Source organism: Mus musculus, chromosome 1 (assembly GCF_000001635.26).
Source record: "Mus musculus strain C57BL/6J chromosome 1, GRCm38.p6 C57BL/6J".
NCBI lineage: Eukaryota > Metazoa > Chordata > Mammalia > Rodentia > Muridae > Mus > Mus musculus.
Window position 1 is genome coordinate 12,719,006 of NC_000067.6, and position 23,672 is coordinate 12,742,677.

The 23,672-nt window shown below is 42.5% G+C and overlaps 1 protein-coding gene across 7 annotated transcripts in view; it reads left to right on the forward strand.

Moving 5' to 3' along the window:
• Sulf1 (sulfatase 1) overlaps nucleotides 1-23,672 on the forward strand; it is a 168,996-nt gene that overhangs the window by 26,809 nt on the left and 118,515 nt on the right. For 4 of the 7 annotated variants that reach the window (XM_006495510.4, XM_030253970.1, NM_001198565.1 and 1 more), the window contains one exon: nucleotides 9,589-9,683. The exons of the other annotated variants lie outside the window; for them this stretch is intronic. The gene's annotated coding sequence lies outside the window, so the exon portion shown is untranslated. The remainder of the gene's footprint in view (nucleotides 1-9,588; nucleotides 9,684-23,672) is intronic. 7 annotated transcript variants of the gene reach the window in all.

Consider the following 23,672-nt stretch of genomic DNA (forward strand, 5'->3'; position numbering starts at 1 on the left):
GAGGCTCTTAGATTGACCAGTGCATTCTAGTCTAGCCTAGCCTGGCTACATTACAAGCAGGCTGGCTCCAAGTCCTTACAGGAAGGAACCTGGTTACTCACTTGGTTCATTGGGCAATGCAGAGATTGTAACTGTCTTCATTTTCAGTTTCTCTGTTTCGGCTACTCACAATTTCAGGTAAATATAATTGCTTGACGTTTCTTTTTATACTATGAAATAAACTTTCACAGGAGGCTTGAAACTTCTGCTGGCTTCTGTAAACATAACAAACACAGTGACTTCAGTGGGCACATTAGCTTTCATTAATTTTTTTTCACTGTAGACCAAATGGTTCAATATTAAAGACGCATGGACAAAAGCAACTTAAGTGCTGGCAAAGCCCAGAGCCAAATTATTAAACTTGCTCTCCATAAAGAATGCATCATTCATAAAATATTCAGCTCGGGGATGTGGCATGTGGCTTTTAGATGTCACCTCTCTCCAGCCCTGTAGAGCAACAGAGTGAGGTGCATGCTCTGAACAGGTAGAACTACTGTTGCTAACGGAAGGCCGTGGGAATAAAGTTCTGTTGGAGGTAATTGTATAATTTGCATTGGTAAAGCCATGACTGTATCTCCTCATATCATGAGAAATGGAAAATTATTATTACTCAATACTGTTTTGTGAAAGAAAACTTAGAAATCTACAAGGATGCCTAAGGTTGAATGCTCTAAGCATTGTGATTAATCCACTAAGCTGTCATTTGCAGCACTAGACAGACTTGTGTCCTGTATAACAGAGTTGTGCGTATGTGAGTAGCTCTCTCTCTCTCTCTCTCTCACTCTCTCTGTGTGTGTGTGTGTGTGTGTGTGTGTGAGTAGCTCTCTCTCTCTCTCTCTCTCTCTCTCTCTCTCTCTCTCTCTCTTTTATGTGCAAAATGGACCAAATAGAAAGATTCCTTGTCAAGTTTTAAAGATTTCCTTTAAGTCAGATGTGGTGGAATGCCTGCAATTTCAGCATTCAGAAACCTGAGCCAGGAGGATCGTGAGTTCAGGACCAGCTGAAGATACATGGAAGAGCTTGTCACAGGAAAAAAAAAATGCAAAAACGAATAAGTCAATTATTTCAATTAAATTTAAAATTCTTATTTAAATTATATTTCTACTTCAAATTATCTGTGACTATCAAGAAATTGTAAGATACAATTGAAGCTGAGCCCTAGTTCTCTTACCTCTACATTGGGATGAAATCCATCAACATTCTATGTCAGGCAGGGTCTACAAAGACCAGCCCTGTCATGTCAACCTTAGCCTCAGTTACAGCAGAGGGGACACAGGCAGATAAGATTCAAGTCGGAGTTTGTGTCACTGTCACCTGAGGACCAGCAGTAAGATAAGGCAGCAGCAAGACCTCTAGGAAATGAGCCAAAACTCCACATCCCCAGGGGATGAGTGTTGGAAGGACGAAAGGAAGTGCACAGAAAAGTATCTAGTGCAGGAAGAAATACAGAAAAGTATCTAGCAAGGAAATCATATAAAAAAGTATTTAACAAGGAAGTAATATAAAAATAATTATCTAGCACGGGAAGTAATGTAATATAGAAAAGTATCTAGCATGTAGTTTGAACACTGCGCTATTTTAGTACATTTGGTGCTTTCCTATTTGTTCTTGCTTTCATCTTTTTTAAGATTTATCTTTATTTATATGTGTGCCTTTGGACCTCCTGGAGCTAGAATTACAAGTGATTATGAAATACCTGATGTGGATGCTGGGATTTGAACTTGGGTCCTCTGGAAGAGCGAGCAGTAAGTGCTCCTTCCAAAGTCCTGAGCCATTTCTTTAGCCCCTGCTTTCGTCTTTTACTTCACTTCTTCGATGGATAGATGGCACGCTGTGTTAAGCAGTAGCAATACTCAGGTGGGTAAAGTGTCTCGTCTTGGAAGAGTTGTTGTTCTGAGGAACAGATCAAAACAACAGATAATCCCATAATAGTTAGCTTTTTTTATATATCTGAAAAGGAATTGTGTTCAGGATTGAGAGAAGATGCCCAATTCAGACTGTTACTTCTGCCTGAGGAAGCCAGGACCTTTCACAAGGTGATGGTGATGGGCTGGGCTTCAAACAATAAGCAGCTGACGGGAAGAACTTTCCAGAAAGGAAGAGCACTGATGAACAATACAGAGAGGTAGACTAGTCTATGAACTAGTCATAGCCTGGTTATTGAATCCAAGAGAGATATGTCAGCACAATGTTAATTCTAGTGAGGCACACATCCACAGACGAGCTTCTGATCTGCAGTTTATAGCTCCACCAGAATATATTACTAAGAAACTTGCAGGTATTACTAGTTTATGTGCACAGGTATTTTGCCTGTATATGTCAGTAAAGGTACCAGATAACCCATAATTGGTGCTACAGACAGTTGTAAGCTGCCATGGAGGGGCTGGGAATTGAACTGGGGTCTTCTGGAAGAGCAGCCAGTGTTAACTGACTGAGCCATCTCCCCAGCCTCTGATAGTGTTAATTCCTCGGGCTGCTGTTCCTGCAGCAAACCCAGGTCAGTGGGGGGAAGCATCTGTGGCCCAGAACTCCTACTCCTCCATGTCCACTATTTTGGGGTCTGCTTTTCACTCAAAGAAGAGACAAAAGAATTTTTGTAGAGCTGGGAAATGGAAAGCAGATGTGACTCATAGTTTAGAAATATTCTTGCTTATTTGTATTCGCGGTACGGGAGATGAAGTCTAGGACCTTCTAAATGCTAGGCAAGGATTCCACCCCAGAACTACACCCCGAGTCCTAGAAAGATTTTGTCTGTGTCTCCTATTGACCATATGAAGTATGGGCTGTGCAAAGGCCAGTGAGCAGAACTCTGCAAACTAGGAGAACTGAGGAGAGACCATTGCGATCAAATGGGAGGTGTGAGGCCTGGGCTGTGAAGGTGGACAACAGACTAAGATTCCAGACATTTTTTGAAGGTATAAAATTCATAGCATGGGCCTGGATGAACAGAATGAAGGGACAGAACATTTCTAATGTAGTTTCAGATGTAGGCAACTGAGTAGCTAGCTAGAGGAGGACACAATGGAGCAAAAGAAGGTGCAAGCTGAGAATAGAGTTCATTGACATTAGCAGTTAGTAAGGAATTGTACCATTGAATAAAGATAGAGGGGTCTCTCTCTCTCTCTCTCTCTCTCTCTCTCTCTCTCTCTCTCTCTCTCTCTCTCTCTGTGTGTGTGTGTGTGTGTGTGTTTTAAGATGTGTAAGTGTGTGTGAGCACATGCATGTATTTATGTGCATGTAAGTGAGGTATGTGTAAATAAGCTTTTAAGTATGTGTCTAAGTGTGGGGGTGTGTAAATGTGTGTAAGCATGTATGTGTGTGTGTGTGTGTGTGTGTGTGTGTGTGTGTGTGTGTGTGTGTGTACCAGAGGACATCCTGGGTTGTTTGTCTTCCTCAGGCACTGACTGCATCCACCTTGTTTTATTTTGTTTTGTTTTGGAGACAAGGTCTCTCACTGGGACCTGGGACTCACCAGTTAGGCTAAGCTGGCTAGCCAATCAGCTCCTGGGATCCTCCCAGCACTGGTATTACAGGCTCATGCCATTGCCATGCTTGCTTTTTATTCTGAGCCTGGAGAGTGATCCCAGGTGCTCACACCCAAATGGCAATGCTTTGTTGACTGAGCTATCTCCCCTGCTTCATCTTAAAAACAGCTTTTTAAGCGTATAAAATTAGCAGACTTTCCTCTCTATGCAATGTTGAGTAGGAAGGTAAAGACTACTCCCTCTTCTGTGTTAATGTTCCCAAGAAAGGTCTGTATCCTGGCTCACTGGATTTGTTGCTTAACTCTTGGTCCCTGCTGTCTGTCTACTGGACTATGTTCTCATTGACTTCACAAGAGATAGGCCATGTCTAGGTGCCCTTAGTTTAGCCTTAAAGGAAAAAAAATGTTTGCTTTCACCTTGCCATGAGCACTGAGCAGAGTGGAGCACTTTCTGGAGCATCATATATTCAAGATTTGGTGCTATTTGCCCATCCAAAAGAAGGCTTCTCCCTAGGCGGCTTGCGCTTCACTTTGGAGGAGGCACCCCAAGACCAAAGCTTGTATTTCATTACCTGGCCCAGAAGAGGACTGCAACCATTTCTCCTGAATTCCACCAGCCAGGTCGAGCCACTCCTCAGCAAAGTGTGGGAGTACAGAGGAGGGGCTGGTGACATTTATAATTGACTTCTTTAAGGACTTATTATTTAAGTACATGCATATGAGGAGAGGCAGATGCCGCCAGAGTTCTTGGAATCGCTTGGGATAGTTAACAGGTGGTTATGAGCTGCTTAGGTGGGAGAGGAGAACCGAACTCAGGGCTTCTGTAAGAGCACTGAGGACTTACTCACTAGGCACTCCATCCAGCTGCGGCCGTTGGAAGGCAATTTAACATTTTAGGCAAACAGAAAGGCCTGCTGAACACACAGGAAGCTGAGACTTTTTCCAATCTTGGGGTCTGATTACTTGATAACCTTGGGTTTCTCAAACACTTTGACCCTTCCTATGCTCAGCACTTAATCTTCTATGACAAAGCATCTCGGATTTCCTGGATTTCTGAGCTCTTGCCCCACATGAGCATGGCAGAGTACATGCCATTGATTATGAAAGAGACTTAGCCCCAGACATTGTGGCTCGACTTGTAAACTTGTATACTATTTCCTCTCAGTAGGTGAGCTGTTTAAGCACTGATTTTAAAGGGATTTCTACCTCTAACATAAAATTTTTAAAAATTATTTCTTAGATGGTGTTTGATTATAATCTAAATCTGAGCTGATGGGTCATTCCAACCTTCCAGTGACTAAAGCTTTGAAAATTATCTTTGACTTTTGGGGGAGTTGGGGGATGAGATTGAAACCAAACTTTACAAATGTTTGACAAATGCTCTGTCATGAAGTTGTACCTCTCCCTGTTTGATTTTTGATACGATGGAAAATTCCAGTTTTTGCCAAAAATGACTTTTTGGGTTTTTTTGTTTTTGTTTTTGTTTTTTGGGTTTTTTTGTTTTGTTTTGGTTTGTTTTTTGGTTCTTTTGTTTTGTTTTGTTTTTTGTTTTGTTTTGTTTTTTTTCCAGACAGGGTTTCTCTGTGTAGCCCTGGCTGTCCTGGAACTCACTCTGTAGACCAGGCTGGTCTCGAACTCATAAATCTGCCTGCCTCTGCCTCTCCAGTGCTGGGATTAAAGGCGTGCGCCACCAGCGCCCAGCCAAAATGACTTATTATTGCATGGTGGGAAAAAGACTCTAAGGCTAGACGTGTAGCTGTGGAAAATACTTGCCTAGCATGAGTGAAGCTAATCTTTTGACCTCTACACACAGCATGTCATATGCATATGGGCACATGTGTGGACATGGGTGCACAGATACACACAGAGAATCTAATTCAAAATTAAAAAAATACTGAACAAATATAAGACTGATGATATATATCTTTAATTCCAGTACTTGGGAGGCTGAGGTATTGTGGACCCCAGGTTAGCCTGGGCTAAGTAGAAATTATCAGGCCAACCTAGACTATGCAGCAAGACTTTATCTTTAAAAAACGAAGAAAAGAGAAGGGAGCAGAAAGGATGAAGTGAAGCAGGGAAAGAGAAAGGCAGGAAGATTGTCATGAGGTAAATAGTGCATTCCAGGCCAACCTGGGCTACAGAATAAAAACCTACCACACACTCCTGAAATGAAGAGAAATGGAAAACAAATAGAGAATGATAAAGAGAACGATGTTGGGTGTGGTGATTTATGGCTCTAATTCCAGCACTTGGGAATTTGAGGCTGGGGGATTTCTGTGGATTCTTGACCATTCTGGGCTGCATAGTAAAATTCCAGATAAACCTGCTCTATGGATTAAGGCCCTGCCTGACCTCTCCCATAACAAAGAAAAGGGGGAGGGGAAGAGGATCAAGAGGCAGGAAAGAAAGATAATGTTAGAGATTCTCAAAAGCACAAGGAGGGGTAGAAAGAAAATACAGTTTAGTATGTGGTACCAACTGGCCGGTCCACAAAGAGACCGTGCCGGCAGCAGAGGCTTCCTGAACTACTAGTGAGTCCTCCATGATTTCTCTGGGTATGGTATGCCTGCATGGTTATGCTGACCAGGGTTTCCTCCATGCAAGTTGCTGAGCCACAGTGCTTGCCTCTGTAGCGTCAGAAGCTCAGATGAACTCAGACACCTGAGTGCAGAGCATGCTTAGTTACAGGCTCGATGGAAAGCTGGACGCTCCTCAACTCTCTCTTGGGTTTGGCTTCTGAAGTTCTCATGTTTTCTGGTCTCATGTCATTGTATCTGAAGTAATCCTCTCACATGAACACACCACTCACCACGCCAGGATTTGTGTGGTTTTTTTTTTTTTGCAATTTTCTACTGAGGACATTTTTGGCGTTTAGACCATCCTTTAGGGAAAGCAGTTTGGAACGACTTTCCAGGTTCAAAGGATCCAGGGAAGAATGCTCTTCAGCAGCAAGACTGAGCCACTAATGGGAGACGATAAAAGAACATCTACCTGCATGAGGAGAGCCCCCACTGAGCCATTTCTGATTGTGTCTGTGCCGTGTGCAAAGGAAGCAAAGTCTAAAACAGCTTATAAAAAAAAAATCCATCACCAACTAACCTTCCACCAAAGCCTGGGGGCTTAAGGATATTTCTCTGCAGGAACATCTGATGAGCTGGTGAAGCTGGGAAAGCAGAAATGCTCTGTTTCTGAATATCTGACACCTGGGACAAGAACAGAGCAGAGTTCCATCACCTAGTTCTGCACCAGGGACTCAAGCACAGTGACACACATTGGCTGACCCAAGCTTGGCAGCTAGAAAGCTAAGTTCTACTTCTCTGAAGATTACCATTAGGTAAAAGTCTGGTACTCTTCTGTGGATGGCAACTTCTAATCAACTGGCATATATGCCCATCCCTTACAGACATTAGGACCAAGATTTCAGAAGTCTTTCATGTCTCACCTAATCACATCATTCTAGGAACATAACAACAGACTCAGGAACACAGGTACATACATGCACATGCACATGCATACCTCATGTAACACTTGAGTCTTGAGCCAAGTGATTGCTTATAGAAATTGTCTAACTTTGGAAAGAGAAATGGCAAGAGTCTCAAATCAAGACTACCCACTTCCTAATTGAGTTTCACAGTTGGCCAAGAACTAATTCTTAATTTTACATCTTTCCAAAAAATGGTTTGCTTTTATTTTATGTGTCTGGGGTTTCTGCCTGCACGTATTTGCCATCTGTGAGCAGTGATGACCAAGGCCAAGAAAGAACACTGGATCCCCTAGCACTGCAGTTGTAGACAACTGTGAACCAGCATGGGGTGCTAGGGATTGAATCCAGGTCCTCTGCAAAAGCAGCCAGTGACAGTAAGTGCTGAGCCATCTCTGCAGCCACTAATTTTATAGTTTTTAATACTATTAAAATTGGTTATTTTTTTAACCAAATGTGAACAAACTCTAAGCCAAACCAAGGATCAATATGCAGTTCAGATCCTGACTGCCTGAGTTTATGGTGATGATCAGTTACCGCCCTGCAGTTAGCAGAGCTACACGCTGTGGCAAGAGGGTAAGATGGAGATGCAACCTATGACCTAGCCCTCCATGAACAATCTTCAAAGCTGGCAGGAGAGACAAGGCAATAACAGAGTGCTATATTACATCTCAGGTTCTATGTGCTGATAGCAACAAGTGAAAACAGAGGTTGCCAAAGGGGAACCTGTGCTGGTGCAAGGCATGTGGAATAGAGAAAAGAAGGCATTTTAGGCCAGGAACAACAAGCATAAAAGCTGAGAGAAGAAAGATACTGTGGTACTTTGAATGAATGAATGAGTGAGTGAATAAATGAATGAATGGCTCAAATAGGCTCATATGTTTGAATACTTAATCTCCAGTTTATAAAACTGTTTGGGATGTATGACCTTATTAGAGGAGCTCTAAATATAGTCTTGGGGACAATGTTGAAATTTCAAAAGACTTATTTCCTAGTATCACTCTCTGTGCCCTTCTTGTGGATCAGGATGTGAATTCTTAGCTGTGGCCACTACAGTGCCTTTGCTCAGTTGTCATGGACTCCAACTCTCTGAAACTGTAAGTGAATGAAAGGTTTTCTCTAATTACTCGTCTTGGTCATGATGTCTTATCATAACAATAAAAAAGTACTAAGACAACAAGCTGAGGAACTGCTGCCAAGGAGATCTTTAGTCATATCTTATCTTGGACAACTGGTCTTAGAGCCTCACCTTGGTTTAGGTTACCAGACAAAATTATCAAAGCTGGGGTACAGGTGTCATGTCTGTAATCTCAGCATTTAGGCACCTAAGACAGTTGATAAGAGCTCAAGGCCACCCAGTTAGCATAGTGAGTTCTGGCCAGTCTGAACTACAGAATGATACTCTACTGCGGCTCTCCATTTCCTCCGTGGTCACTGGCCATCAGTCTGTGGTTCCGTGTTTCTGCCTCTCACTGCTAGGATATCAGAACACTGCTAAGGAAAGTGAAACACAGAGGTGCTAGGCTACTTTCCTTTCTCCCTGTTGGGGTGTCAGGCTTGTGAGACAAAGCCATACTGCTCTTCAAAAGAGTAGAGGCTAATAACTCGCTCCATGTCACATAACCAGAAAGTGTTATCACTGGGATCCCACCATCCTCCCACAGAAGTGTGGCCAGATCAGTGTCAGAAAGCATGTAGGTTATCTTGATGTTATACTATGCCAACCTGACCACAGCCAGCATCCTACATCACAGCAGAGAGTGGATGCTTACTGCTCTGAGATTAGAGCCTGAAACTGCCCACACTTAACCAGAGCAAGAGGATGCAGGTCTGGGGAGGCAAAGAATCTGCACCCATGGCCTCTGAGGGTTCCCTCTGTTTACGCCAACATACAATTGCACTCACCTATGGGAAGGTAAGAAAGCTTTAAGCTCTACATAAAATTTCTCTTTAACACTGTTGTTTTCATGAGAAAGAGACTTTAAAGGCACAGGACATATTGAATTGTTAAATGATGTGACATTTTCCTATTCTATCCTATTATTTCCTCATCTGACTTATACATTGCACATATAAGGGCCATGTACGTGTTAATGTGTGATGTGAAATGCTTCCTGAAAGATACCAAAGCAAGTGCTGCTTCTCGGGTGAAGTGGCTACATTTACGGTAGACACATTTCTACCTGTTGTAAGTGCACAGTAGAAACAAGCTGAACCTCTTGTAAAGGCCCGCTGTGCTACTCATCAAATAACAGCTTTGGAAAGATTCTATGATTCAGTGCATTTTCCCACAACCTGAAATTAGACGTCCCTCAACTTTTAAATGTGGGACACACTGTAAATCTTTTAAAAAGGAACTCTCCTTTATTGAGTGTATGAAACCCAAGTAAAGAATAATATGAAATGGTACTAATGGAAGCCAAAATGGAAGCTTCTAGAACAGGGCTGAATTACCCAGTATGTTTCAAAGAATTAATGTGTGGTTGTCACAAGATTACGCCTAATGATACTCTCCTTTGGATCCTGTGAAAGGGTGACATCTGAGAGATGAGAGAAATTGCTGGTTTGTTCTCTGTCACAGGTGCTGAGGGCCAGCCGCCATCAGCTTGAGAAGGTGAATTTGGCAAATGACATGAAGATTCTTCAAGGCAGAATCCTTGCAGGGAAGCTTCAAAGGTACTCATCAAAGCTTTGTCTCTTAACTAATTGAACCATGGCCCACCTGAGCACTGTGTGCCACTTTGGCTAGGGGTTAGGGATGTTCAAGAGCTAACAGGAATCAGAGCCTGTGGTCCAACCCATTCCTATGCCATTCCCCATCTTGGTGGAGAGAGCTAAGAGAGGCCTTGAAAGTAGCAGAGTCATATCTTTGATATCAGTCCTCAGGTGTGCCACAAACAGTACATAATAAATAGGACTCTAAAGAGACACACGACTTAACATCATATGGTGTTCAAAAACTAGGTAGATTTCTGCTTCTCAAGAGTCAAGAAATGAATGGCAGGCTAGCCACCCACCTCAGCCATCCCAGGGTACTGCAATGTCAGGAGTGCACAGATGTCACCCATCCTGTCCACAGCTTGTCTTCATCCTTTCTTATTTGCAAGGATGAGGGGTAGTACCTAAATGGCGTGGGAGAGGGGAGACCTGTGGGGAGCTACCACAACAATTAGACATTGGTCCCGAGAACACCCCGAGGAGGTGTGGATGTCTAGGAGTCTACACTCCAAGGAGTTGTTCCTCAAATGTCCAGTTCAACCCCAGCCCTAGCTTATGCTTTTGGTCTCAGATTTCTCCTCTTTAGCATCATCCTTCATCCTTTGGTTTTCTTTCAAAGGCTTGCATTAAGCCAGGTTGTCTTGGAAACAGTCCTCTAATCACTAGAAAGTCCATGAATCTCACACAGGAAGAGAAAACAAAACAAAGTCTTTCATTCTGTCTGGATTTCAGGTCTGTCTTCTGAGGGGGATTTTTTAATTCCACTTCCCTATTTATGACAAGTGAAAGGGGAGTGGTTGAAAGGTTCTTGCCACCCAGGGTGACTCAAGTGTCTTAGTATTCAATCACAGACAATCGCCACTAGTTTCTCTGTCTGGGACATCACTGTAACAGGCTACTCCACCTGTCATCTGCAAGTGGAGTAAACAGAAAGTGAAGTTGTTAGAAAAGAGCCCTCCTTATGTCAAAGCTGGCAGCAGCTGGGAAAGGTCGCACAGGCCAACAATCCCAGGATCTAGAAGATGAGGAAACATTGTATCCAGAGTGCCAGGCCAGGGAGGTTACCTGGCAACACTCAGTCTCAAGAAAAGCAGATGCCGCTGCATACGGGAGGAAGTCATTCCCAAGCAGAAAAACCCATGCTTTCTCCTAAGGCACACGTGTAGGAGAAACTTCTCTCCTCCATCTCTTTGTGAACCTTGAGGCCAATGTGTCTGCGTTTCTCTGAGACCAAGGCTGCTGTCAGGTATGATGCCACTGAAAATCAGCGACAGAGGAGATGAAAACCTCACCATCAAGCGTTGCTTTCCTGAGGGGCTACTGAAGCCCACACTACCCCATAGCATCTTAGGTTGTCCCATATTATGAAATGGACGCGTTTCTGGAATTCTATTGCTTTTTCTGAGCAGTGACTTCTTATTTCACATTTTCCTCTCTTTAATGAGAAATTCTCCCCTTTAAGTCTTGTACTCTTTTTGGTTTCAGCATTTTGTTGGTGGTGGTTTGTTTGTTTGTTTGATTGTTTTTATGAGGAAGTGGATTGTTTTCTTTACTGCCGGGTCAGAGTCCTTTGTTCAACTTTAACATGCAAAACACATATTTCTTAGCAACCTGCCGGCTCCCCACAGAGCTGGTTCCAATCGCCTTTTTCCATCTTTGGACAGAAAAATTCAAACATCAGGTCTGACTGGCTGTCCCTCCTGAGCCACATCTGCATTCATATGCCTGATACTCTTGTGCAGGGAGTTTTGTAGAAATAAGTTCCTTAGAGTAGGTCTGGACAACTGGGAACATTTTACTGACAAATGTGACCTCAGAATTGTAGCCTGTGCCATTTTCTTTGCTTCTTTATTCATGCCATCATTGGAAAATGGTCCTTACCTTACCGTTGCGGAGCATTAAGAACTCCTTGTTCAGAATAGGGAGATGTCTCAGCCTCTAGAAGGGCTTCCCTCTGAAGCCTAATGCATGAGTTTGATCCCCCAAACCATGTAAATGTGAAAGAGACCAGTCCACAAAGTTGGCCTCACACCTGAAGCATAGGGTTAAATACATGTGTACATACAAATGCAAATGCACAAACACATGCTCATGTGCACACACACACACACACACACACACACACACACACGAACCACTTGGACTGGGAACATAGCTAGAACACATTCCTAGGGTGAACAAGTCCTCCATTCATTCTCCAGCATCACTATGTAAACCTGCTTCCCGAGTTTTAGACGTTCTCTTTACCTCCAAAATACATAACTCAACCAACCGAGCCAGGAGAGGCGCAGGCAGACCTCAGGCACCTCCTAACTTGGTGTGTTAATTAGTTAGCTTTCCATGGTGTCATTCTTGACAGGAACAAACTCAGGGAGGGCAGGTTATCTTGACTCACAGTTTCAGGGCTGTCATGGCAAGGCACAGTGGCAGCAGTGGCTTTGTCTGTCAGGCTGAGAACCCACAGAATAACTCATTCACTTCTGGGCAGTTCAGGAAGAGTGTTTGGATGAAGCTAGAAGCAGAAATCATCTTCAAGGGTCTGTTCCTAGTGGCCTATATCAACTATTGGGCCTCATGATCTAAGTGTCCTATAAGCCTCTCAGACAACATCAGCACTTTGGGCCAAGTGTTCAAACCCATGGGCCTGTGAGAGACATTTCACACTTTAACTTCTTAAGCTGGGTTGCTAGAAGACAATGGGTACTTGTGGTACTATACGGATGTATCTTTCCAGCGCCTAGAAAGCTGGCTTTTGTTCTAAGGACAGATAAATTGTAATGTGAAAGTCACCAAAAGAACACTGTGAACTGTCTCAGGACACTTGGGAACTTTAGGATTAACATAGAAAGTACTCCCATGTGGGAACAGATAGTTAACTTTCGTTGAGCACAGTTTCTGTCAGAATAGAAATGGCTGGTATTGTCCCTTCTGTGCTCTGCCAAGGCACTGTTGAACAAGGTTGGGTACACCTAAGTGGGTTAGCTTATAATAATGGCTATGATGTCTGTGAGAAAATGAAGGCCTTGTGTAACCCTGTTGGTGGCTGCTTGTTTTTGGTTTAAGACAGGGACTCTCATAGTACAGGCTGGCACCAAACTCACTATGTAGCCTTACATTTCTGACCTTGCTACTTCCACCTCCCAGTGTTGAGATTTTAGGGCTACTAAGCCTAATTTTCAAGTTCTGAGGATTGAACCCAGGGCTTTGTGCATGTTGGAAAGCACTACATGCGCAGTCTTGAAGACACCTAACTGGAATGAAAATGTAAAAATATATTTTGTTCTATTTACTCTGTGTGTGTGTGTGTGTGTGTGTGTTCGAATACACATGTGGGAGTCAGTTCTCTCCTTTTATCATGTGGGTCTTGGAGAGCAAAATCTGGTTGTCAGGCTTGACAATAAGTGTCTTCATTCCTTTGAACCACTGTGCCACCAAGGAAGAAATTTTTTTCAAATTGTTTATTATCTGTGTTTGAGAGAGGGAGAGAGAGAGAGATACAGAGAAAAGAAACACAAGGAGATAGACAGAGACAGAAAGAGACAGAGGGTATTTATGGGTACCACATGGGTAAATGAAGGTCAGAGGGTATTAGCCCCCTTGGAACTAGGGTTACAGACAGTGCCTTATTAAGGGTGTCCATTGCTGTGAACAGACACCATGGCCAAGGCAACTCTTATAAAGGATAATTTTTAATTGAGGCTGGCTGACAGGTACAAAGGTCCATTAACAACATGGCAGGAAACATGGCGTTGTTCAGGCAGAAGCTGAGAGTTCTGCATCTTGATCTGAAGACCACTAGGAGAACACTAACTTACAGGCAGTTAAGAGGAGAGTGAGTCTCAAAACCTATTTCCACAGTGGCCTACTCCAATAAGACCACACCTCCTAATAAAGCCAAGCATCCTTACAGACAATTTTGAGCCATCACGTGGATGCTGAGAACCAAGCCTACATCTGTGGAAGGAGCAGCACACACTTAATCACTGAGTCCTTTCTCCTCCTCCAGGATGGAAATTTTTCCTCATCAGCACGCCTCCGTGCTTTGACACTTTAGTCTATATGATATTTCATGTCAAATATAATATGTTAATTTATATTCAAGTTGTTGTGTCCGGCCAGCGGATCACATGTCTGGGTTCTAGTCTGGAAAGGCATCTTGGAAACCTGGAAGAGAAGAGGGGCTAGGTGGCGCGAGAGAAAGATGCAGCTAAGACAGTCATCCTGATCAAAGCTCAATTTTACTATTCAGACACTCAGTTATGAAGGAGGGAGAGGGGCCCGATTCCCGCCAAATCATCTTGGGGTCCAGTAGCAGGGTGACCACGTGTATGGCTCCAGAACAGCAAAGCAGCAGGCTCCAGCAGTGGGCGTGGCAGAATGATTGAGCAGCAAGCTCCACCCCTGAGCAAACAGGTTTCAGGCTGGGGGAGGGGAGGCTACATCAAGTGAGTTTAAAATTGTTCATCACCTGCACTACTAAACCACATCTTTTCTAAAAGGATGTATTTGAGGCAGACCCTAAACACTACTAAAATCTTAGTATCCAATAAGCATTTATGGCAATGCACACTGTGGACTCTTGTCTTATGAGGAATCTTTCTCTAAGCATTTCTCATTAAAGAAGGCAACTGAATGCTAATACTATTTAAAAGTATACATTAATTGTTAGACAGCATAATAGCTGACTACTATGACATTTTAAAAAGCTTTAAAAGAAAACAAAAATTGCACACAACTCAAATGCATCAGTTTTTTCTGTGTTCATACACATTTGGTATAATCATAGAAATTTTCCATGGTGTGGCTGCTTTTTAGTTGGATCTATTTGTTTTTAGTTGTTACCATGCTGGGGATTAAATTCTGCCCAGCCACTCTTCTTCCTCCAAAACCAGCAATTCTACATGGTAGTGTATAGTATCTCCTAGAACTACACACATGGGACATAGAGGATTTTATTTTGATTGACTTTCTCTTGGTAACAAACATCTTATAATAGTTTGTGCATTACCTTCTTAGTACTCCCTGACTTGTGCATAAAGCTCTCTTACATGGGCTGGGACCTGTAAGTTGCTGTTGCTTTTTCCCTATAATAAACAACATTCCAGAAGCGCAGTAGGTAGGAAGTCTATGTGGCTGGCTGTATTCCAATGCTGTTTTTTATTTAAACACATCCTATGCATTGTCCTTTCACCCTTTCGAAGCTAAAAGACTTTGACATGTGTCTCCAGTAAAAATCTATTCAAGTAACAAGGGCTATAGTAAGGAAAAGTCGCTCATACTTGTACATAGTTAAGGAGGTCCCTTCAGATAGTACACCATCAAATCTAGTGAGTTTGAGAGGTCTGCTGGGTTTTGTTTGTGGTGCTAAGGATGCAACTTGAAGGCAGATCTCTCTACTCTGGACTTCTACATGCAGTCTGTTGAGTTTGTGTTTAAAGAATATAGCAGATACCAATGGGGTGAGAAACACGGGTCCATCAGCTTGTACCATCTCTTGCTGGCATAACTTCTATTCTCATTTAGTCATGACCTGTCCCAGCATTAAATAAGGCTACTGCACAGCAGCTCTGGCTACCAATAGAACAGTGTTTTGTTTTACAGGAGAACAAAGCCAACTCCAGGGACATTGATGGTCATGGAAAGCCTCTCTCTCTCTCTCTCTCTCTCTCTCTCTCTCTCTCTCTCTGCTCTTGCGATAATGATACATTCAGATGGGAAGTTAACAGGAAAAGAGCTATTTCCCTGTTGTGAGAATGTAGTCCAATTATGTTGAGGGTTGGGACTGCAAAACATTCATGAGTAACTATCAAGGAAAAAAGAATGAGATGATGTCATTCTTTGCCAGGACAATCACTGAAATGAAATCAGGTCACACAACAATGGTCTTATTCTGTGGTTGGAGCCAAAAGTTTTTAGAACAGATTCCTGTCCTGTGGTATTTCTCAGAAACAATCTCAGAGCTGCTATTCACATGATCCTGTCTCCCCCTCAACCCTGGAGGCAGGGGAAAAAAAAGCAGACTCTTTCCATCCAGTTCGGGGAAAAAAACCCACACTGGTTCTGATCACTTGTTTAAGTTCACTATGGCACAGTTCAATAGAAAAGTGTCTTGATTCTTTGTTCTGTAAAAAAACAATACAGTAAGTAGCACAGCTTGGTACCAGGTCCTAGGAGTTAAATCAGTATTACTTCTTGTAGGGGAATTCGAACACACTCGAGTTAAGAAAGAATGTATTCCTCTGTGCACCCTTTCAGCAAGTTACTTTCTGAAAGGAAGTACTGCCCTGTGCCCTGCACCATTTGATTTGTGTTGGCTGATCCCGTGTTCCTCATTCCAGCGACTGATATACTGAATGTCTTCTCTCTGAATATTATATTTCTTCTCTCAGGAATGGCCTAGCTTGACCTCATTTATCTGCTTAAATTTCATAAGAGTGCATGATAATTACAAGTCAATGGTACACTTTTGAAGAAACCATCCCCAGAATAATTAGGCAGAAAGGTCATATTTGTTGTCACTGCATTAATAGAGCTTCAAAGAAATTTGCCATTGGCCAAGCCTTTTTCTACTACGAGAATTGAAATACAATATGCAGGCTCCTTACAGAAACATCTGCACCTTGGAGACTTGTAGAAAATGCTCATTTTTGATAAACCAGTCGTCTTCAAGGACATGCATATATCCAGAGTTCATGTCTTTCTCTTAGACTGTGTTAAAATGTAAAGAAAAAAATAATGCCATGGGAATTCACATTTAGCTCCTTATTGTGTTCTTGAATGACTAGGGAGTCTGATCTTTTATCTAAGGTATATGACACTTGGGTTTGAAACCTTTTTGGCTACTACTACTAAAATACAAAGAAGAGCATTTAGATAGAGTTCTGTAGGGGCAGATTCTAAAGTAAACAATAATTTCTACCACCCTTATTTAGAAATGAAAGGTAGATTAGATAAAGGATGTTTAGAAAGGAGAATTGATTTTTAAAAAACTAATTTTATTTTATAAGTCTGTATGTGTGTTCAGATACGCAGAAAGACCAGAAAGTGGAATGGATTCCCCAGAGCTAGAGTTGCAGGTGGTGGTGAACCTTCTGATACCGGTGCTGAGAACTAAACTCAGGTCTTCTGCAAGAGCATCGAATACTTTTAATTGCTAAACCTTCTCTCCAGCCCCAGTAAATGAATAAATATTTCTGAACAAACTATCAGCACTATCATAAGCTCCCAAATTTCCTTTTTCCTCCCATTCTATTTGTTTTTAAGCTCCTTGTTTAAGCTCCTTGTTTGTTTTAAGCTCCTTGTCTACCATCAGTATACACTAGCATTTAAAATACACATGGCTTTTTAAGCAACCCTATTTATAAAGCAGGTAACTTAATCCTGGCGTATTACAATAAAATTCACAATAAAATTAAATTTCAAAGCTTTTAACTTTTATGCATTTTATCAATAAGGGACTTAAGTGAGTTGATGGTTTTTTTGTATACTACAGACAGAGCAGGAGGGAGAAGAAAAAACCTAAATGCCCCAGGCATTTAATTAATTAGGTCTGTCCACATCCTACAGTTCATAGGAAGTTAGTCCAGCCAGAGGTGCATATGCGATGGTGCTTAATACTGGAATGGCAGCCATTCCTAGTAGCCAGTGCTGTGCTGTATAAATTCCAGGGGTTTGTCTCATGATAAGAACATGGAACTGAAAACCAAGAGCTAAGATGCTGGCTCTGGTGTTAGGCACTCAGCTCATAACTTTCTAGGGAATTAGAATGTACTTGTCTCATTTTCCCCTCACTGAGATGTTGTAAATAAAGAATGCAAAAGCACTTTAGGGGGAAACAGCCATAGGAAGCCACTCAAACATAACCTCTTGCTGTTGTAATACAGAAAGACTAAGACATCGTGTGGGATCATTGCTTCCCATCAGGCCGCGCTGTTCCCAGCACCTTCTCCTTCATTATTCTTTTAGCTCAATGTCTATCTGCCCGTAAACGAATCCCAATGTGTGTTTTCGATGGTTGGCACGTATTCAAAATGGTTTGGCCAAGAAGAAAAGCTGTAGAATCCCCAGGGTTTCAACTCTATGTTCAGTGCTAGAAAACTGTAAGTCAATGTAAAACACAATGAAGACCATTTATGAGTGTTAGCATTGGAAGCAACGAGAATTAGAGACAACATAATGTGGTCAAAGTTGTTGGCGTTCAGCTAAGGGCTGGGTCCAAAACCCAGACAATTAGAAAGAAGACCGTGGCCAGGCCAGCTCCCAGGGGAGGGTTCTGATGCTTTTAATGTTCGTTGGCTCCTGCCATGCACTAACACAGTTGAGAAACTGTCTTTAATGGGATCCTTCAGACAGAAGCCAGGTATAACCCCCAACTCAGAAGAGACGTCCACAGCTTGCTATCTGTGTGTGTCATGGACTGCTTTCTCTCCAGGGAAATGTTCAGTTTTCCTGTTAGCCTTTCCCACCCTCAAGCATTAATTTATAGAAGAACTTCTTTCAAGTATGGGGTCTCAGGTTAGTAGTGCTGAGATGTCCCTTCTGGGGGAAAACAGGAACGTAGTTTACATTTCTCATTTGGAAGTCCATCTGATTCAAAGAATTTTCTCCCAAGGTGTGTAAATATTAAGACAGAGATCATATGGCATGACTTGTGAATACATGTATGAGCACCCCTTCTAGCAGTTACTAACCCCTCAAGGTGACAGACAATAGTTCTGACTATACAAACATGGGGCTTTTCTTTTTTTTTTTTTTTTTTGGTTTTTCAAGACAGGTCTCTCTGTAGCCCTGGCTGTCCTGGAACTCACTTTGTAGACCAGGCTGGCCTCGAACTCAGAAATCTGCCTGCCTCTGCCTCCCAAGTACTGGGATTAAAGGTGTGCACCACCACACCCGGCACATGGGTTTTTTTTTTTTAAGCAGCAACTGAAAGCCAGCAGGCCATTGCAGTCGATCTGGCTGTAACTACTGAAATGTTGGCTTTTGCAAATGTCTAGAAATGCTGCCCACTTAGGTGGCCTTTGAAGAACTTTTCCTACCAGAGGGAGACTTAGAAATTATCACCAGCAAAGGTATCTGCCTTGAAATGGAAATCCTTCTCATGATCCCTCATTTTTTTTATTATTTTCTACATTTACATTTCAAATGCTATCCCAAAAGTTCCCTTTAACCCCCCCCCCCCCTCGCCCTGCTCCCCTACCCACCCACTCCCACTTCTTGGCCTGGGCATTCCCCTGTACTGGGGCATGTAAAGTTTGCTAGACCAAGGGGCCTCTCTTCCCAATGATAGCCTACTAGGGACACAAGCTCCAGGGGTACTGGTTAGTTCATATTGTTGTTCCACTTATATGGTTGTAGACCCCTTCAGCTCCTTGGGTACTTTCTCTAGCTCCTCCATTGGGGGCCCTGCTTTCTATCCTATAGATGACTGTGACCATCCATTTCTGTATTTACTAGGCACTGGCAAAGCCTCACAGGAGACAGCTATATCAGGGTCCTTTCACCAAAATCTTGCTGACGTATGCAATAGTGTCTACATTTGGTGGCTGATTATGGGATGGACCCCTGGATTGGGCAGTCTCTGGACGGTCCATCCTTTCATCTTAGCTCCAAACTTTGTCTCTGCAACTCCTTCCATGGATATTTTATTCTCTATTCTAGAGAGGAATGGAGTATCCATGCGTTGGTCTTCCTTCTTAATTTTCTTGTGTTTTGAAAATTGTATCTTGGTATTCTAGGTTTCTGGGTTAATATCCACTTATCAGTGAGTGCATATCAAGTGACTTCTTTTGTGATTGTGTTACCTCACTCAGGATGATATCCTCCAAATACATCCATTTGCCCAACAATTTCATAAATTTATTGTTTTTCATAGCTGAGTAGTTCTCCATTGTGTAAATGTACCACGTTTTCTGTATCCATTCCTCTGTTGAGGGACATCTGGGTTCTTTCCAGCTTCTAACTATTATAAACAGGGCTGCTATGAACATAGTGGAGCATGTGACCTTATTACCAGTTGGAACATCTTCTGGATATATGCCCAGGAGAGGTATTACGGGATCTTCCAGTAGTAATATGTCCAATTTTCTGAGGAACCGCCAGACTGATTTCCAGAGTGGTTGTACAAGCTTGCAATCCCACCAGCAATGGAGGAGTGTTCCTCTTTCTCCACATCCTTGCCAGCATCTGCTGTCACCTGAATTTTTGATCCTAGCCATTCTGACTGGTGTGAGGTAGAATCTCAGGGTTGTTTTGATTTGCATTTCCCTGATGATTAAAAATGTTGAACACTTTCTCAAGTGCTTCTCAGCACTTCACACTTCAGTATTCCTCAGTTGAGAATTCTTTGTTTAGCTCTGTACCCCATTTTTTAATGAGGTTATTTGAATTTCTGGAGTTCAGCTTCTTGAGTTCTTTGTATATATTGGATGTTAGTCCCCTATCAGATTTAGGATAGGTAAAGATCCTTTCCCAATCTGTTGGTGGCCTTTTTGTCTTATTGATAGTATCTTTTACCCTACAGAAGCTTGGCAATTTTAGGAGGTCCCATTTGTCAATTCTTGATCTTACAGCACAGGCCATTGCTCTTCTGTTTAGGAATTTTTCTCCTGTGCCCATATCTTCGAAGCTTTTCCCCAATTTCTCCTCTATAACTTTCAGTGTCTCTGGTTTCATGTGGAGTTCTTTGATCCACTTAGACTAGAGATTTGTTCAAGGAGATAAGAATGGATCAATTTGCATTCTTCGACATGGTAACCGCCAGTTGTGCCACCACCATTTGTTGAAAATGATGTCTTTTTTCCACTGAATGGTTTTAGCTCCCTTGTCAATGATCAAGTAACCATAGGTGTCTTAGTCAGGGTCTCTATTCCTGCACAAACAAGAAGCAGTTGGGGAGGAAAGGGCTTTATTCAGTTTACCCTTCCACAGTGTTCATTACCAAAGGAAGTCAGGACTGGAACTCAAGCAGGTCAGGAAGCAGGAGCTGATGCAGAGGCCATGGAGGAATGTTCTTTACCGGCTTGCTTCCCCTGGTTTGCTCAGCCTCCTCTCTTATAGAACCCAAGACTGCCAGCCCAGAGATGGTCTCACCCACAAGGGGACCTCCCCCCTTGATCACTAATTTAGAAAATGCCTTACAGCTGGATCTCATGGAGGCATTCCCCCAACTGAAGCTCCTTTCTCTGTGATAACTCCAGCCTGTGTCAAGTTGACACAAAATTAGCCAGTACAATAGGTGTGTAGGTTCATTTCTGGGTCTTCAATTATATTCCATTGATCTACCTGTCTGTCGCTGTACCAGTACCATGTAGTTTTTTATCACAATTGCTCTGTCATACAGCTTGAGGTCAGGCATGGTGATTCCCCCAGAGGTTCTTTAATTGTTGAGAATAGCTTTTGCTATCCTAGGTTTTTTGTTATTCCAGATGAATTTGCAAGTTGCCTTTTCTCACCTGTGATCCCAAGGTGATCCCGAGGTCCTGCGTTGAGGAGAGCACTTTGGAGCCCTCAGTGGCCTCCGCTGGGCTCAGAGGAAGATGGCGGGGCTATCCCTCTTTTATACTGGTCTGTGAGCAAGATGAACAGAGATTAGGAATACAGATTTCCACCTGGTTTGGAGCCTTTGCTGTTTTCTAATTGTGACTTCATTTCTGTATTATGAGTCAGTTGGGAAAGTCTTCCAAAAACACACTTGCTGAAAGTCTCAGTCATATCCTCAGTGGGGTGCTTAGAAATGGGAAGTGGTTGGATCATGAGGAATCTGTCCTAATCAATGGACTAGCCTGTTAATGGAATCATAATCTGATGACAACATTGGAAAGAGGGACTTGGTTTGAGGAACTAGGTCACTAGGGGTATATGCCCTTGAAGGAACCAGGTCACTAGGGGTATGCCCTTGAAGGGCAGATATCATCCCTGGCCCCTTTCTTTCTCTCTTTCTATCCTCTCTTCCTTGGTCTCTTCTTTTGATGTGCTCCCTGATGGCCTTCAGTGAGAGGCTTTCCTTCATCACCATGTTCCTGTCTTATCAGGGCCTAAAAGCAATGGGACCAAGTGACCATGAGCTAACGAACTCACTGACACATTTACAGCAGAAAATACCCTTCCTTCCTTAAGTTACTTGTCCCTGTGACAAGACACTGACTATACAGAAGAGTAACGAAAGGTGAAGAAGGTGGAGAGAGAGAGAGAGAGAGAGAGAGGGAGAGACGGGGCTTTAAAGGGAGAAACTCAGTGAGTCAGTGAGACTAGGCATGGGACGGCCTTGGGCCTCTTCTTAAGTTAATTATGAAATCTGAGAAGAGAAACAAAAAGAACAAAAAAGATCCTCCCGCCAGTTGGTGGTGCACTCCTTTAATACCAGCACTAGGGAGGCGGGCTGATCTCTAAGTTCAAGGCCAGCCTGGTCTACAGAGAGAGTTCTAGGACAGCCAGTGCTACATAGAGAAACCCTGTCTCGAGAAACAAAACAAACACAAAGAACCTCTACTTCTGCTATGGGCTCACCCTGTCAACTTCTGTTTCTTCATTCCTCCTGTTGGTCGGCTCCGTCATCCCTGACTGAGGTTCTGGTAGGAGAGAAGGGTTCAAGGTTGCTAAATATTGTAGGAGTATGCATAGGACATATATATATGTATATATATATATAACATATATATATATAACAGTAATTATCCAAAATCTTTGTGTTGTTTAGATTTTAGAATAGTTACATACCTAATGTGATCTTAGAGATGAGACTCATCTAAACACAAAATGCATATATATATCATGTGAACACTGAACACAGCCTAATGGTAATCTCATACAGTGTCTTCCATAACTCTATCCAGGAGATGATTGGTTGTATTTCTGTTTGTTGTGCAGTGTAGGTACTAAAAGTGGAAAATTCTGAATTTTAAATTTATCAAAATCCTATGGTGTGTAAGTTTTGCTTATGGCATTCACTACACTGCCCTCGCCATGTTTGTGACTATTTGAGCCTTTGAAGTACTTTTCCAATAATTCTTCCTTCAAATGTTTATCCATTCCCACCACTTTCTCCCAGATTGCCCCTACATGTGTGTTACCATCATTGATGCTAAAATCACCAGCCACCCCAGTTACTGAGACAGAATTCACATTCAGCTTCACTGTTGTGGTTTTTCCAGTTAGTATGTCTATTTAGTTGGTTTTTAATTCTGTTGTTTTTTTTTACCATTTGCCATTACTTCCTTATTCCTTATTATTTTTTCTTAAAATGTGTTGCTATTAGAAACAGGGCCTCACTACATATCCCTGGCTGGCCTGGAACTCATTGCCCTCGAACTCACATCTAATTGCCTGTCTGTGCCTCCCTAATGCTAGGATTAAAGGCCATGACTAGCTAGCTTCCTTAAAATTTGTGAACAGGGGCTGGAGAGATGACTCAGCAATTAAGAGTCTGTCTCTTCTAGAGGTCCTGAGTTCAGTTCCCAGCAACCACATAGTGACTCACATCCATCTATAATGGGATCTGATGCCCTCTTTGGCATGCAGGTGTACATGCAGATAGAGTACTCATGCATATTAAATAAATAATAAATAAATAAATAAATAAATAAATCTTTTTAAAAATTCTGAACAGATATGCAATTTCTAAGTGTAAGCCTTCATAGGCTAATTATATCTTTTCTATTTATTTCCCCTCAACGCTAGAGCTTTCTAGCCAGCAAGCACCCTTCCCCTGAATTAAGTCCTAAATCTTTTTTTTCCTTTTCTTTCATTCTGTCTTCTTTTCCTTGGGTGCTAGGAATTGAAGACAGGGCTTCACACATGTTCATACTACTTCACCACTGTGCTTCGTTTTTAGCTTTTACAGCCCTTTTAAATCTCGGTTCTAGACAAGGCCTCACTATGGCTCAGGCTAGACTTGGGCTTGGGAAACTCCAGCTTCCAAAACCTGAGTAGCTGGGGTTATAGGCCAAC